The sequence below is a fragment of the Lissotriton vulgaris genome, unplaced genomic scaffold (assembly GCF_964263255.1).
Source record: "Lissotriton vulgaris unplaced genomic scaffold, aLisVul1.2 SCAFFOLD_4665, whole genome shotgun sequence".
NCBI lineage: Eukaryota > Metazoa > Chordata > Amphibia > Caudata > Salamandridae > Lissotriton > Lissotriton vulgaris.
Window position 1 is genome coordinate 109,897 of NW_028247366.1, and position 13,499 is coordinate 123,395.

Below are 13,499 nucleotides of genomic sequence, written 5' to 3' on the forward strand. Positions count from 1 at the left end.
AACATAATTAGGAAAATTAGTTAAATTAGGATTCCTATATAAGATACAGTGCCAAAGTTCATAATGCCATCTTTGATGTAATCTTTCCTAGTTTTTCAGTGCAGGGCAGTAGAAAAACGAATTTCCAGGAAGTCGCGCTGAGGTTGGCACTTCTTTAAGATCCCATAGGGATTCTATAAGGACAGTATCCACTTGTCCTAGCTCAAATTTATATTTTGTTACAATCAGTCAGGGAACTTAGAGTCAAAGAACTTAAAGTATAAGTAAAAGATTCATATATTCATTAGAAATTTCAATGCTCCAAGTTCGATTTCTGAAGAACAAATAAATTATTGTGGCTTCTCTCAGCGCTTCTGGTTAATGAAACACGGCAGAGAAGACCTACAACATAAGCGGGATGCAGCTGGCAGCCGCAGCGTGTACATGCAGTGTTCAAAGGCCTTGTGTAAGATGATCAGTTGAGTGGCGGTTTAGCTGCCGCTTGCTGTATGGTACAAGTGGGGTGATACAAAGTATGCATCTAAGCCTACCCAAGGTTACAGTCTTGTTTTTCTATTACAAACTTACTTCAAATGTTTTGTTTGATTTAAGTTATTCCTGTAATTGTTCAAAACGAAGAGATTGATCTTGAGAACACAATTTGTCACAAGGGGAGGCTGAGAATTAAGAAAAACAACAAATCTCCTGCTTTTATAGATGCCATCTTGTTTTTTAGTGGATGTCACTGTCTGTGATGGTGAGACCGGGACCGTTCTTATCATGGAAATGCCACTGAGTGCGAGCTGCCCAGACCTTGAACAGAGAGTTCTCAACCACAATATTTTGGCAAAGAGGTGAAGCCACAAATAAATGAGTGAGGTTTGTGGCTGCCCAAATCAGTGAACACCTTGTTGGGGGGGGGGGAGATTCACAAGGATTTTTTTAAAGCACTCGCTACCTTAACAGAGCCCGTTTCCAAGCACTCAAAGTGTTTACCGTCAAGAGACTGAGGGCCAGATGTAGGTAGCTAAATACTGGTCGGTAACAGCCAAAAATCAGTGAATTTTCCATTACAGACCGGTATTTAGCCCTTTCCAATGTAGGAGGCTGTAAATAAGGATTCAGTAATTTACCGATTCGTTATTTTAAGGAATCGGTAAAATACTGATTCCTTATTTTAAGGAATCAGTAAATTACCGAATCCTTAAAACCTATGTAGGTAGCACTTAAGTGAGTGCATTTTTGCTTTAAGGATTCTCTAATTACCACCAACTACAAGTTGCTGGTAAATACCAAATACCTTTAAAAAGCAATTATTTGCTTTTTTCAAAGTGCCATGTGGCAGACATACACGCCACATGTGCACACAGTATCAAAAAACGTGGGAGAACCCAATAGACCCTTGTAGGCTTGGGCAATGAGTGGTTAGTGTAGATGTCTACAAGGGATTTGTTTTATACGCAATTTCTTAAATCCATATCTGTTATTAATAAGTTCATTCACCAAATTGAACTCAATGTATCCTTAGAATTACTTGAAGCATTAGTCAGCAGTTATATCAGAACAATGATAAGAATCAATGTAAAAGAGAATAGACACACAAAAAGTTGATCAAGACCTCTATGCCTTCAGCATAGAGGTCTTGATCAACTTTTTGTAATTTTGATACATTCAAGATCTAATTAGCGTCTCATCAATAGGATGCGACACACACAGCAGCATTTTTAGGTTAGATTTGTAGGTTTACTTGTAGAGAACTAGTTGATGCTTTTATTTTGTTTTGATTGATACATCAACTAATTGCATCTAATTGTCTTTGTATAGGGGGTTTTTATTTGATGAAAATTAGTCCTGATGATGGTCTTACAGATGAAAACCCACAAGACCGAAACGTCGACATAAAACATCAACTCCTCAGCCTAGTTTTTGTTACATCGAAAGGATACCACACTTCATTTATTTGTTTGGGTGCCCTCATGAAGTTATGGAGCTGATGTAATGTGATGAACTGACAATTGAATTTATATGTATCGCTTTTCATGACTTTTTATCTATTGATTTGTTTCATTTGCCATCCCCATGTAATTTTATTCTGATTTGTGTCAATACAATTTATCTTCAAACATAACCTTTCCTGTTGTGTGTCTATTCTCTTTTACATTGATTGTTATCATTGTTCTGATATAACTGCTGACTAATGCTTCAAGTAATCCTAAGGATACATTGAGTTCAATTTTGTGAATGAACTTGTTAATAACAGATATTGTGCCGCTCGCTAAGGCGTGTGGAGAAAGTGATTATTGCCGCTGGAAGCTGCCCTTAGGATTTTGTGTCCTGCCCACGGACTCTGCTGCGAGAGGAGACGCTGCTGAAAGGAGGTTGCAGCAAACGGGACTGCGAGGCCCACCAGGCAGTGCAAGTACCATCAGGCACACCTGCCGCCTCTTCCCGTAACCACTCCCCTCTGGGCTCAACCTTCAAAACGCCTCGCGGCCCCGCTCCGCGGGTGCCGCTCGCTAAGGCGTGTGGAGAAAGTGATTATTGCCGCTGGAAGCTGCCCTTAGGATTGTGTGTCCTGCCCACGGACTCTGCTGCGAGAGGAGACGCTGCTGGAAGGAGGTTGCAGCAAACGGGACTGCGAGGCCCACCAGGCAGTGCAAGTACCATCAGGCACACACCTGCCGCTTCTTCCCGTAACCACTCCCCTCTGGGCTCAACCTTCAAAACGCCTCGCGGCCCCCGCTCCGCGGGAGCCGCTCGCTAAGGCGTGTGGAGAAAATGATTATTGCCGCTGGAAGCTGCCCTTAGGATTGTGTGTCCTGCCCACGGACTCTGCTGCGAGAGGAGACGCTGCTGGAAGGAGGTTGCAGCAAACGGGACTGCGAGGCCCACCAGGCAGTGCAAGTACCATCAGGCACACCTGCCGCCTCTTCCCGTAACCACTCCCCTCTGGGCTCAACCTTCAAAACGCCTCGCGGCCCCCGCTCCGCGGGAGCCGCTCGCTAAGGCGTGTGGAGAAAGTGATTATTGCCGCTGGAAGCTGCCCTTAGGATTGTGTGTCCTGCCCACAGACTCTGCTGCGAGAGGAGACGCTGCTGGAAGGAGGTTGCAGCAAACGGGACTGCGAGGCCCACCAGGCAGTGCAAGTACCATCAGGCACACCTGCCGCCTCTTCCCGTAACCACTCCCCTCTGGGCTCAACCTTCAAAACGCCTCGCGGCCCCCGCTCCGCGGGAGCCGCTCGCTAAGGCGTGTGGAGAAAGTGATTATTGCCGCTGGAAGCTGCCCTTAGGATTGTGTGTCCTGCCCACGGACTCTGCTGCGAGAGGAGACGCTGCTGGAAGGAGGTTGTAGCAAACGGGACTGCGAGGCCCACCAGGCAGTGCAAGAACCATCAGGCACACCTGCCGCCTCTTCCCGTAACCACTCCCCTTTGGCAGTCATCCTGTATAATTGGAAGAGCTGCTGCGCGTGAGCGGGACGCGTGTGCGGGACTCAGCCCGGGACAAAGCCCGGACTAAGGGCGGACCCTCTGAGACCCTCCGAGAACTGAGGAGACTGGACTGGCCATAAATCTTGGCCCTACAGGTACTGTTTGCTCTGCCATTTCCCTGCATCATCTACGATTGCCTTGTTTTTGTACTTGGGTTCCACAAATGTCTTCGCTTGACTTGGACCAGCCTGTGCCTGATAAACAGGGAGTGATGTTAAATGGTACTTTGGATAATTATTTTTCAAAATCATCCCCTGATATCGCAAGGGAGTTGGCCCTAGCGGAGCGGCGGGCGGACCGTCGTCGCTCCGTGGAAAGCATAAAAAATGGGTTAACTCCTCTGCCCCCTTGTGCTGCCACTGGCTCTAATGACACTGATATTGACCTAACTGTAAATGAGTCATCTATCTTGCTGGATAGCCAGCCCTTGGAAGTTAACGTAGTTGTCCTTACACAAAACTCTCTATCTACGCCAGATGTGAGTGGGCCACCTTTGCATGCTAATAACCAAAGTACATCAAAAGGGGAAGTCTTGCCTATAGCGAAAATACTCCATACTAAGGCAAAAAAACTGACTCCCCTTCAAAAAACGTATGGTCCACCACCGAGCAAAAAACAGCGGAAAAGGGGAGATCCCCTTCAACCAAAACTGAGCTGCCGTGATTTTGGCAAAAAAATGTGCAATGTTGCTAAAGATCCATGCACTCAGCATACAGGAAGTGAGGGGGGTATTACATCATTAACCCCCTCCTTCTTGCCAATTATCCCGGCAGCCAATGAGGGCAACGAGGACTCTATGGACATGAGTGAGGTTGTAAACGCACCTATTGTGAGCAAGGATTCTGTGTCACTATCAGATATAGAGAGCTTGATTAAATCGTACTCTGCAAGTATACTGGAAAGGTTGATGGAGGTGGAATGTAGGTTGTGTAAAATTGAGCGTGTATTGTGGAATAAGGATGTTGTAACCAACACCGGCTTGATTAATGTAACCAATGCAACTCCAGTAAATATACCAGCCCAGCTCAACCACCTAAAACCAGTCACATCGTTATTCCCCCGTCAATTGCATCTACCTCTAAATCTATGGGGAACACGTTGATGGCGACAGCACAAACTCACCCACCCCCCAAACTTCCCAATCAAAAAAACTCTGTTCAATTATCTTCTAATGTTCTAAATACAAACACTGGTAACATACCAAATCCACCTCTGGCTAAACCGACAAGTGAGGTGGGGGAAAATAGACATGCTTGGGGGAAAGCAAGACGGACTCCTCTGCCTGAGCTCCCACCTGAGGCAGTACCCTTTGTGGTAGTCTTAACAGGGGTGCCTGTGCTTGGACCAAACAAAAGAGAGGGTTTTGCCCAACTAAACAACAAGATTATGCATTGGCTCAGCTTATATAGGCCAATTGCAAATCACGTTAATGGCGAAATTGTCCATGTACGTCGCCTACATTGGTTGGGGGGGAGACCCAAAGATATTGATGGTGACGTGGTGGTGGTTAACTTTAGGGACCCAAACGCTGTCCAATTCATTTTGAATTGGCAGACAGGTAGTGCAAAAACTATAATCATCCCCAAACCACTGACTTACTTTTACCCGAGGTCAGTGGTGTTTCCATTACAGCACCATCCCCCACAGTACCAACCATTACAGCACATACCCGTAACCCAACCAAACAATCATCCCATGGTACAGAACGTTGGGAGCAATTATTATGCCTCATATCCCCCCTTCTTACAGAATGTAAATAATATGCATTACATCCCATGGTCTGTGAGAGCACCAGACCCGTTGGGATGGAATTATGTATCGGCCAAGACACACAATACCATGAAAGGCAGGATGGACAACCTTAAACCCTTTACACCGCTAGAAACCTTTAATAGGTATGATATCTTCAGCGGTTTAGATGAGTGTGATTGATGCCATGAGGTGTGGGGGTGAGTGGGGCTAGATACATCGAGTTCTGGTGATATGAGTACTAACAGTTTGAACGCAATGGCTAATGTTGTACCACTTGTTGATGATGTGAATGATGTACTGGCCAATACTGTGTCCCCTTGTGTGGGAAAATTTGTCTATGATAATGTTATTGTACCCCATGGTGTAATAAATCTAGAGGAGCAGGTTTTGCAGACAACCGTCCCGCATACCAATTCACATTTAGAGGTAATGCCCTTGGCGACTCAATCTGTGCCTGAGGTGATGCTTAGGGCTGCTATTGAGAGACCAGTCATTACCGAAACACCGACTAAAATGATCTGTTGGAATATAGCTGGCATAGACAAACATCTAAGGGACCCAGAGTGGGCAAACTATATAGAATCCTTTGATCTCTGCCTTTTTCAGGAAACTTGGGCAGTGGAGACGCCACATAGGGTGGGTTACAAGACCTATGGGAAGGGTGCGATACCCTCTAGATGTGGGAGGCCGTCAGGGGGACTTTTGATATGGGTGAAAATTAATTTAAGGGTAGACATTGAGGAGATACCCACTAACTCTGCAGATATATTAGCTTTAAAGATCACAGCTTACAATGGCAAGAACTTATTTTTTATAAATGTTTATAACAGGCCTTTACCTTCCTCAAGAGAATCACAGACCATTGCCAACCTAGATTGTCTTCTGAGTAGACTAGATCCCAGGGAGGACTTTGTTATTTTGGCTGGTGACCTAAATTGCAATTTCGAGCCAGTTTTGGGTCTTAGTGAAATTTTTGATGAGGAAGACCAAGCAAACAAAATCCCTATCCTGGAGAATGTAAAACCGGTTAAGTGTACAACATTGGGCCTGCAATTGATTAATCTATGTACGGTTCACTCACTTAGGGCCTGTAACGGACGGTTACCCTCCGACAGCTCCAGAAAACCAACATTCACCAGGAACAACTATAAAAATAACTTAGATTTTGTGATTGCTTCTGTCCCCCTCTGGCCTCATCTTTTGGACCTTGAAGTAATGGAACGGTTTGAAAGCGATCACTATCCCTTAAACTTGACGTTGGACGCTTATCTGCTCAACGATATGGCCCAGCACCTTATACTTGAGGAAAGAGACGCTGTTAATTCTGAGATCCATATCAGTAATAATAGAAGATCACTAAAATGGCCATTTATTCTGTATCATAGTGACATTCTAAGTGAAATATACTCACTTTTGGCAGGTACCTTTGGCCCTTATCTAGCTGCAATAGGCGATGATGAATGTAAAACTTCATTTCTCCAAACTCATCAAAAATTTTTTGCAGACCTAAGGTTATTAGTCACTAAGATGCCAAAAAAAAACCAGCAGAAGACCCAGAATCTGTCCCATAGTAAGCCATGGTATGACAGATCCTGTAAAGAGTCAAAGAGGGAACTGCTAATGGCAATAAAGAGTAAATCACCAACAGATGTAAAAAGAGCTAGGAGTAAGTACAAATCTGTCCAGAGAGCCTCAAAGATAGCATGGGAGGAAGACAAATGGGCTGATTTGGTGCTAGCCGCCAGGTCACGTGACAATGTGGCCTTGTGGAGGCTGGTCGCAAATGGGAACCATGCAGGTAGGGTAACTAAAGACGTCTTTTTGGATGAGCAAACTTGGGTCACACATTTTACGAACCTATATAAAAAATACGAGGACCCACAGATAAATACAAGTGCAGAAAAATCAGAACCCCGAGTAAACCATTTGGATTTTACTTTAGGGGAAACAGAGTTAGCAATATCACAAATTAAATCCGGGAAAGCTCCAGGTTTGGACAAAATCCTGGGGGATCTATACAAGCACGATCTAGGAGTATGGGCACCTTATATTAATTATCTGTGCAATACATTTTCTTGCACATTAGAATTTCCAGAAAGTTGGAAGGGAGCGGAAATTGTTTTAATTTTTAAAAAAGGAGATAGGATGGACCCATGTAATTATCGGCCAATAAGTCTAATGGACATTTTACAGAAAATTTACTCACGACACATTTTATTACGCGTGAGTAATTGGCTAGATGAAAATGAATTTTTAACTAAATTCCAAGCCGGTTTCAGACCGAAGGTCAGCACAATAGACCAAATCTTTAGATTCTGCTGCCTCTACTGGAAGTACGTAGTGATTAAGATGTGTCATCTCTATGTTGCCTTTGTAGATCTAAGGGCTGCTTTTGATTTGGTGCCTCGTAATCTCTTATGGAAAACCTTGAGTGCAGCAGGTATGCCAAATAATCTTGTCGTTCAGATTAAAGAGTTACATGAAGGGAACTTTGCGAGAGTTAGATGGGGTCCCAATGGTGAATTAACTCATAAAATACCCATCGAACGTGGAGTACGTCAGGGTTGTGTTCTGGCCCCGACGCTATTTTCCCTTTTTGTAAACGACATCCCCTCTTTTTTAGGGAGATGTAAAAATGACTCTCCTAAACTGAATGGCGAAAAGGTGACATCTTTGCTATTTGCTGATGATACGATTCTGATATCCCAAACGAAAAATGGCTTACAGACCTTATTAAATACCTTTAATGAATATTGTAGCCAAAAGGGGTTGGAGATTAATGGCAAGAAGACCAAATGTATGGCCCTAAATCCAACTAAACCGGACAAGGGCTGTTTAACATTAAATGAAATCAAGTTGGAATCAGTGCCTCATTTCTCCTACCTAGGTGTAACTTTGGATTCAAAATTTACTTGGAAAGCCCAAATTGATAAAAGTAAATTAATCTATGCCCAGAATGTAAAACCAATTCTTAGGGAGCATAGTATGAGCACAAGTAAAGCGGTGTCCCCAGTGATGGAATTATTTAAATTTAAGGTCCAAGCATCTGTCCTTTATGGTGCTGAAATATGGGGTACTGGGTCCAGGGAGACTTTTAGTGTTTTAGATAATAATTTTATGCGTAGCCTTGTAAGGGTCCCTAGAGGTACCCCACTAGTTCCCCTGGAGCTTGACCTAAACTTCAAAAGGACAGATTACCAAGTGTTGATTCGACCTCTAATGCTGTGGGTGAGACTATGGAATGTGTCCAAACTTCGAGATTACCGAGACGGGTTGAAGGAGATTATGGTTCTGGATAGCCAGAGCAATACCCCATGGCTAAGACATATTAAGACATAGTTGAACAATATAGGATTGAAGCACTTTTGGGAGAATCCAGAGCAGTTACCTGCTAACCCCAAAATAATCCTAAAAAGGGCCTTCTGGAGTTTCACGCTAAATAGGACTGTAAATATTATGACCAATGGTACCTTGGTTACAAAATTCCTAAACTTCAAGCTCTATGAGATCTTTATGGACGAGATAGAGCCGCCACTTGCCAAAACTTTATTTTTAAAATTTCGGTATGGGAACTTATTAATCAAAACCACGTTGGCACGTTGGGCTAGGAACCGCGATTCAGAATCCCCAGTAATGGATGAAATTTGCCCCATGTGTGACCTCAACCAGACCGAAAATGAGCAGCATATTCTATTTTTCTGTCCCTTTTATCTACAGGCTAGAAAGAAGTGGATTAAACCAATATGCCTACTTTTAGGTTTGAGGTCATGCTCACAGGCTCTGAGAATCCTAACAACAAATACATCTCAAAGCATAATATTTAGTGTCAGTAGATTTTTACTTTCCATCTTTTATCAAAGGAAAAAAATAGGGCTACAATTGTAACTGAACTGACTGCTGGGATCGACATGATGGTCCACCCTATGTTCTATGAATGTATGTCTCCGCTCAATTTATCCTCCGACTTGTATTGTACTTCTTATGTATTGTGTTTAGTATCCCAGTGATAACATGTTTTAATAATTTTTAATGAAATGCAATGTAATGTATGCATTGTCTTTTATGGCATTTTAGCCGAAATAAAGAATTTAAATGAAATTCATCTTATATCCTGAATATCGCTTGTCCTTTGTGGGCAAAACCTACCGGCAGCAGCAGCAGCAGAGGGGGATACGCGAGGAGGAGAACCACGCTCCCCACAAGCCAGCGGGGCTGAGAGACGCCCTTTGGAGGCACTCTCTGCCCAGGTGGAAGCCAAATACCTCTTGCGTTTCCCGCTCCGCTGGAAACGCTCGTACTTTGTGGGAAAAACATACCGGCAGCAGCAGAGGGGGATACGTAAGGAGGAGAACCACGCTCCCCACAACCCAGCGGTGTGAGAGACGCCCTTTGAAGACACGCCCTGCCCAGGTGGACGCCAAATACCTCTTGCGTTTCCCACTCCGCGGGAAACTTTTGTACTTTGTGGGCAAAACTTACCGGCAGCAACAGCAGAGGGGGATATGCAAGGAGGAGAACCACGCTTCCCACAAGCCAGCGGGGCTGAGAGATGCCCTTTGGAGACACGCCTTGCACTGTATTTAATCAGACGCATAACCCGCTCCGCGGGACGAGCAAGGACGGGGCGGGGCCCTCCTCTTTGACTTCTCATGCAGAATTGCACAGCAAGGTCAGTGTGTTATATTTGTACCACAAAGTCTCTGAGTAAGTCGCACTGATATCGACTAATTTTGCTTGGACAATAAAGCCTGGAGATACTGTATAACAACTAAACGTGATCATGGCTTCAAATGGTGCTGGGAAGGGGAGAAAGTCTACCACTGGAAGTGTTGTAGTGACAATTGACCAATTCCTAACCAGGGCAACGTCCATGTTGCAACGTGAAATTGAACTAACAGAGAGAAGGTTATCCACGGACCCAATTTTCAACAAACGGTCCTCACTGGGGCAACTAGCCAAGGTACAATCCCCGATACCAGAATCTTTATCTGTGACGCCACTACCTGCAATACACACTGTGGCTGATATTGCATTTGCTAGACCGACTGGAGAGGGCAATCAACTGACAGAAGTAGTCATTGTGGCACCACCAACAAGAGACCCATCTATACTTTCTCAAAGCCCAGGAACTACTTGACCGGGACAGTCAATCCGGTTGGCTATGGAAACTAATCTAGGGGCTATTAACAAAGTGCCCGGCAAAGTAGTTAAAAGAAAACCTGGGGGAACTGCATTAATGAACAAGAAAATGAAAATGCAAAAACTGGTTAATATGGAAAATGAACCACCTGTTGTTGTACCTCATGGACCACCGCCCTTAGTGGACGAGTCGCTGCCCATAGATGTCAATGAAGACATCTCACCTCAAGAGAGAGGGGGGACTTCTGGGCTAAAATGGAACAGATTTTTATAGAGTCCTGCCTCCCGATCCATGAAAGACTGGACTCTATTGAGAAAAGACTATCTCGCCTTGAATCACTATGTTTACCAAAACAGGGAGGGGAGGGCTTAGGGGTTGTGGAACCCGCTAGTAACGGCATGGGACCTTCTTGTCTTATTAGGGTAGGCACCCGGAGTACAATTCCGGTGGTTACAAATGCAGAAAGGGCAACACCAGTTCAAATAGATCCAACGGACGATAACCCAATTATTCAGCCTGTCCTAGTCGTACCTAATGCCCCGATAAATACAAAGAATGGGGGAGGAAGGGGGGGCTTGGGGGCTAGTAGCTCTGAACATACCCCTATACAGGCAACAAATATGGGACAAAGGACGAGGTCACAGGGTGCGAATTGGCCCCTGCTGTCTCGTCTAGATTTGCCCCCAGAGTCAATACCCTATGTGGTGGTCCTTGCGGGGGTCCCCTCCCTGAGCCTGGGAAAGTTGGAGGACTATTGAGACCTCAAAAACAAATGCATCCACTGGTTGAACTACAACAAACCCCTTCCAAACGGGGGATCTAACGAAATTCTATTCGCAAGACGAGTGGATTGGGTGGGGCCTCGAGGGAAAAACATAGAAGGGGACTGTATTGTGATTAATTTCAGGAACAGTTGGACAGTCAAGCATATATGTAATTTGGAGACATACGGCCCAGAAACGTTAATAAAATCACTTCCATTAACGTATTTCTACCCGGGTGCCCACAGTAATGCTCATTTAGCACACAAGAGGAGGGGGGGATACAGTGGGAGGGCAAGGAAATCCAGGGAGGCAATCCCCTGCTAGGAAATGTCAACTGGAATGGGTCCCAAATAGCCCCTTGTTGCTTGATATGTTCCACCACCAGAATAGGTATAGTACTCTGGAATTGGTAGATTGACTGCCGAAGATTAAGAAGTCGTTATCTTCTGCAGTGGTAAACAAGAACTTACTGGAAGTCAAGGGCAATTTTGTTGAGATGAAACGTTTAATCATCCTGGGAGGATCCATGGGTGAGGAAGGTATACTAGGGGATAAAAAAGGTCAAACTAGAGGGAACTAAGCAGCTGGAAAGGTGGGTCCTAAAAACTACAGTGGCTGGGGGCAGGAGAACTTATGGAAAATGGAGGTGCGGGGGTAGGAGCGTTGGGGATCGGTGGGGTCAGCTGTGTAAATGAGGGGAGGGGAACTACACCGACGGGTGACAGTGTGCATAGACCATTTAACTGTGGCTTAATTATAAGCCCCACTCACAGGGTGTCAAATGGGAACATCAACATACTCTCCTGGAATGTGGCAGGACTAAAAAACAAATTAAAATCTGAAGATTGGGGCTTGTTCATGGACAAACACGACATCTGCCTAATGCAGTAGACGTGGGCCGTGGACAATTACCAGCGGAGTGGGTTTGCCACATTTAATATTCCCGCAACAAAAGGGGGCAGAGGAAGACCGTCAGGAGGGCTAAGTATCTGGGTAGCCACTCACTTGGGAGCTACAGCCAAGCAGCTGACAGTAAACTCCCCAGACATCCAATGGGTCTTGCAAACTTTGACAGGAAATAAGCACATAGCCATATTAAACATCTACTCTAGGCCTACCAAGAGTGGGCAAGAGTCCATGGTTATTGAACAATTGAGGGAATTCGCACTGACTCTTGATCCCGAGGTTGTTTAAATCATTGGGGGTGATTTCAATTGTCAGTTTGAACCCCTCAGCAACATAGGCCTGGATGACACTGATGAGGAGAATCAGCATTGGAATATTCCGGAAACCTTAATTCCACCAGTTAAAGCTTGGACTCCGTTGGTGCTACAAATTACTTCCCTTACCCTGTCCGTATCTGTAAGGCCCTGTAATGGCCGACTAAAATCGGATAGACCCGGCCAGGTGACGTTTAACAGAGAAGGGCAATCATCGATCATTGATTACATCTTGATCGAATTTAGATCATGGGATAAGGTCCAGGATTTTAGGATCCACCAACGGATGGACAGCGACCTCAACGCCCTAGTTATGTCTCTAAAGGCAGGGAGTTGGGGACTGACCAATAACCAGACTGAGCCGAATCCTGCCCAACAGCCCCACCTTCTCCACAATAATAGACAGAGAGTAAAATGGCCCCACATAATGGGCTCTCCCAACAGGCAGTCGCAAATATATCTTCAGGGTTTGCCCCATCTTATCGATATGGCATAGGTAGGGTCAACAGGCCCTGTAGACGGGAGGGATAATAGTAGGCCTGTTGAAATCCACAACCAACTAGCCTCAATAATGCTGGAGGTTTTTTTTCCCACTCCAGACCTATAGGGAAAACTCAGCTAAGACTCACTCATGGTACAATGCTGATTGTCGTAAGAAGAAAAAGGACCTGATTAAAGCAATTAAGGCCAAAGATAAACCCTGTATCAAGTTACTCCGGGTGCAGTACAAGCAAATTATAGAGAGGGTAAGAAAGTGTTGGGAGGCGGAAAAGTGGGAGGAACTGAGGTCAGTTTTACAGCTTAGAGACCTCAAATCCTTCTGGGCAATTATTAGTAATGATGGGAGGGGAGGGAAGAATTCAGTAAACCCTAACTTAGCCCCAGCAGTATGGGAAGACCATTTTGGAAGCCTCTATGCTCGGCCGAGCAATGCCGGTCCTTTATCGGTGTCACAGAGCCTCCTCCACAAGTATCGACTGGGGGGGGGGGGGGGAGGGGGGCAGGAGATATCGATACTAGAAGTGGAATCAGCCATTGCTAAGTTACTGCCTAACAAAGCCCCGGGGCTTGACAAAACCCCCGGGGACTTGTATCGGTCAGAACCGAAAATATGGGCCCCCTATCTCTGTGTCCTGTTTAATACAATCTTA